This window comes from Anarrhichthys ocellatus, unplaced genomic scaffold (genome assembly GCF_004355925.1).
Source record: "Anarrhichthys ocellatus isolate YVR2014 unplaced genomic scaffold, GSC_Weel_1.0 scaffold17, whole genome shotgun sequence".
Taxonomy (NCBI): Eukaryota; Metazoa; Chordata; class Actinopteri; order Perciformes; family Anarhichadidae; genus Anarrhichthys; species Anarrhichthys ocellatus.
In genome coordinates this window covers 1600062-1604892 of record NW_022280047.1, presented here as the reverse complement: position 1 = coordinate 1604892, position 4831 = coordinate 1600062, and positions in this window count along the sequence as shown.

The window sequence follows — 4831 nt, the reverse complement described above, 5'->3', positions numbered from 1 at the left end:
TCTCTCTGTGTCTCTGTCTGGCCTTTAAATTGCTTTCTGGAGGCAGGGGATTCTGGCCGAGGAGATAAGGGGAGCTGGCTGTCTTCCTCTGGGAGGCCGGGGGAGTGTGCTGAGCGTGGTCCATCTACCGAGTCAGAGCGAGGAAACGACCGGCGAACCAATTTTCATAAACCACCGTCGGCCTCATCAGCAACAAAACAAACTGCTTGTAGATGAAGGATGTCAAAGCACAGGAGATTCTCACTAAAAGTGCCGATGCTGCGGAATACATGTCTTTTCGTTTTCCTTCCTGTCACTCAGTCGGGTCCTGGAGGATCCCCACCCAACCCCTCAGTCCTGACACTCTCTTACATAAGCCCTCAGTGCTCTGCTGTCTCTCCACTAGACCTTGTCGTATGGATTATTGATAGCAGCACAGAGCGAACAGGTCCTCGCATGGCAAGGACACAGACACATGTGATGCGAGATCCACGTGCTTCAAACCGTTCCGCTGCATATTTTATGTCTCATTATAACATTTAGAGGCAGCGTGATGTGTGTTTTTGGTGTGTGAGGATGCAGGGGTTCCCTCTCCACGAACACACTTCACTTCCTGTGTACACACGACCGCAGTAGGCCTACATTCATGTCGCCCTCCTCTTCATCCTCCTCCCCGAGCTTCGATTTCACGCGGCGTGCCTCACCAGCTGACACTCATGTATTTCTGACTATGCTCGCTGTGTTGAAGTCATCCCCGCATGAATTAGCATATTAATGGGATGTCCTCTTTCGTCCCTGTTTTCTGTCAGTCAGATTTCACAGCAGCGAGGGAGACGGACGAGGCCGTGCATGCGGATGGGACGAGTGATCACTGTGGTCGATCTTAAATGGTGCTCAGGGACAAGGGGAAGTTGTACATCACTTCATTTGTTCAGTGGTGATCCAAATGAAAATATGAAGACAGCTTATGTCGGGCTGTGTTTTCAAAATGTGAATTATAATCTGCACAGGTGTCATAATTAAGAATTACATTTTAGTATTACTATGAGGTAGGCCTACCTTGTATTTTGTGGTATCAGAAGAACTCACTGAACTCACTGATTTTCACTCATTGAAACAGTTTTATTTCTAACCAGCATGTGAAATTCTGATCTTTATTTTTTCAGTAACCTAATCGTTCTCCCTCCTTTGCTGCACGTTGCCTCCCCTCACAACCACATCTTTGTCCCCTCTCGGTCCAGGGATGCCTCGGTTCGCTACTTAGCAACTGTTTCCACGGCTACAAAGTTGCTCCCTGTCTCCTCCCCCCCCCTCCACCTCCACAATAAGTCGCCGGTGTCCCTCTGCTCCTTTGAGCCACTGCCTCTGTTGAACACTTCCTGTTGTTTATCTTCATTTAAACCATCAGGACACCAAACTGTCTGATGTTTGATACGATGACTTCGTTATGGGTTGTCTCGTGCTGTGTGGAGGACGTTGTCCAGCTCCATGATACACTGTTCCTCTCTGTGGGGACATGCTTGGAGCTTTTTATCTGCTGGTATTGGTCCGAGGAGGGCTGCACAAAGTGTATTGATGAATGTGACAGCCAATTACGCTTTTCCTTATCCCCCCTGTGGGTGTCAGTGAGCTCTGATGCGCCTGCTCTCTCTGCACTGATGTCACTGAGACAAATTACAGCTCATTGTCCGCATGTTTCTGACTGTCATTCACATAGAGAGCAGAAGAACTGTTTGAGTCTGCGGTTTTGAGAAAAACAAGTCCGCAGAGACGCACGGAGATAATAAATTAATACGCAGTAATAATGCTGCTGGGTACATTCAGACATGAACGCAAGCGTCAGAGCCACAGAAAGATCTATTTATATCGCTCCTAAAAATAGACTTCCTTCTCCATAGAAACATGAAATCCTTCACACACTCGAGCTGCTGCTGTGTGTGTGTCTTTCTGTTATTCGTCTATTTCTCCAAAAAGGTGGATGCAAATTAGCGACTGTATCATCCCAGCTGTGAGGCTCTTTCTTGGGGAATCTCCGCTCTCCCTCTCAGCCTGCAGCAGACAGGGTTGGTACAGTGCTTTGATGATCGGCCCCACCTCCTCCACCGCTTCCTCCTTTTCATGGTGACGGGCTTTCAGTTAAAGCCGACAGGCGCGGATTACTTTACAGGAGCAGAAAAAGGGGGAAATGTGTGTGAATCCGCGGCTTATCCGCTGCCGTCTAGTTGATGTGGAAAAGACTGAATGACATGGAAATGGAAAATCCAGCCTCTTACTGTGTCTAAACAAAAACAATACAATGTGCAAAAGCAAAATGATTTAACGGAGATCATTTTTGATATTCTTTTAAACTAAAAAGTCAGTACTTTAAGGAAAATGTTGGTTTAATTACTTTGATTGCAACCATCAGCCACATCATCATGCTGATGCTGTACTCCGATACTGTAGATAGATGGTAATATAGTACCCCATTAATTATGTGCAAGTACTCAGACAGATGAGACACTCAATGAGGTTGGTTAAACACAGAATACAACAACAGAAGGATGTCTTTCTGTTGTGTTTTGTCTCTTACATACCTCCTCGAGTGTCTCTCCCACTAACAAACATAAAGGCCAAATTAAAGGAAAAACCAGAGTACATGAGTTTAGAACATAAAGGAGACGCTTTCATACAAGTGTAATGTTGTGTAGATTTTAAATACAGTCTCATCTCATCAATGGCTCCTATCATTTTTCAGTCCACTTTAATCTGACAGCTACTGTGGTGTGACTTGTTCTCTGTATAATGTGTGACAGCACAGATTAAATCTACATCATGAGATCGACACAAGGTCACATTTCCAACACAGAAGGAATACGTGTTACAATCACTCAAAGACAATCAGAGAGTCTCATTAGTAGAGAGGTGGTTCCCAAACTAGGGGCCTCCCAAAGGGGGGCCAACTTAACTCTTACAGGGTCATCATGAGGTGATTCATTGTAATATTGTACCTTTTACACAAAAGGATTTAGATTTCAGACTCTTCTATACTCATTGCTATTTTCTTGTTTTGTCTCCTTATCTTGTTTCCTTTCCTGTTAGCCTGATGTTATCTCTCGTCTCCTGCAGAGACTACAGATGTCCTTGGGGGGGGACCAGGGGGGGGACTAGGGGGGGACCAGGGGCCCGACTCAACCGTCTGATACCCCTCCCCCCCAATGGGGCTCAGGGAGACTGCTGCCGATCTTCAATCAGATCTGTTTCCGTCAGGTTTCTCCTCTGTGCGTTCAGATGGAGCTGACACTTGCACTGATTGTTTGCCTTTCTCTCTGATAACTGTTATCCCCTCTCGCTGTGTGGAGAAAGACAAATCGAATGTCCAGCCTGTGTGTGTGTGTTTGCATAGATAGGCCGTTATTGAACCTGGAATGGTTAAGTGAAACAAAGACAGAAAAGTCAGAAGAGAAAAAGAGGGGTAAAGGCTTTGTGTGTGTGTGTGTGTGTGTGTGTCTCTCTCTCTCTTGTGAATGTTCACTCCCTCCATCACTCACACATCGACACACTGTCCTCCTTCATTGGCTTCGAAATGATACTCATCCAATGAGAGAAGATGCCATTATTTGTGCAGTGTCAGCTGTGTACGTATTATGTGCGTGTGTGTGCGTGTGTGAGTGTGTGTGTGAGGCGGGGATGGAGTGGAAAACAAGACGAGAGGAGGAGAGGAGGAGATGGAGATAACGTGTGAGACAAGGACGAGGATGCTGACAGATTTGAGATGATATAAAGTCCACTTTGTTAAAAGTCTTTGGAGATAACTTCAGGAAAGAGAGATATAATCTTCTCCTGACCTTTTGACCTTTTCTAAGGGACTTGTTTTGTCTTGTTTCATTGTGCTGCATCTCCTCAAAATAGCACATTTACAATCAGCACGGTCATTTTCTCACCAACCTGTGTTGTTGTAATGTTTGGTGTGACCTTGTGATACAATCTGTCACCAATAGTAATGTTTAAAAAATGACCGTTTGTCCAACATTGAACGTGATACCTGCCTAACTGAGTAATACCATCATGGGTCCTCTTAAATTTGTATTATTCATACGTTAAATGAATTTGTGTTGAATTGATGAATGATCCTCCTTTTGGTTGTTGTATGTTTACGGCACTGTATTATTTTACGTTTGATTTAATGTGTTGTAGTGTTTGGTATTCTTCTTTTGGGCTCCTTAAACGATACATTATTATATTATACACTATATTTTTATTTATAATTCCTTATAAGGTAAATGCAACTGAACTAAGGATAAAAAGCAAAAGTCTGTGTATGTCCAGGAACATTTCAGTTGCAGTGTGTCAGCAGGCCTGGGTGATAATATTCCACTTCTCTGTTCAACATACATCCAGCGCCACTTATTGCAACAGTGGAGCTAACTATCTTCACTCTAGTGGACATACTGTAGGCTAGCTTTGATATTAAACTCCATGTGAATGAATATTTGCTCACAATGACGTCTGTGTGCTGAGGAAACATACATGTGGTGGCTAATAGGAAGCAGTTTTATTAGACAGATGGCCTCTCCTCATTCATCCTGCTGGCTATTTACATTTCTTGGCTGTTCATTATGCAATCAGCATGATGCTTGACCTGACTGGATTACTATTGAGCATCTCTCTCTGTCTCTCTCTCTGTCTCTCTCTCTGTCTCTGTCTCTCTGTCTCTGTGTCTCTGTGTCTCTGTCTCTCTGTCTCTGTGTCTCTGTCTCTCTCTGTCTCTGTGTCTCTGTGTCTCTGTCTCTCTGTCTCTCTGTCTCTCTGTCTCTGTGTCTCTGTGTCTCTGTGTCTCTGTCTCTGTGTCTCTGTGTCTCTGTGTCTCTGT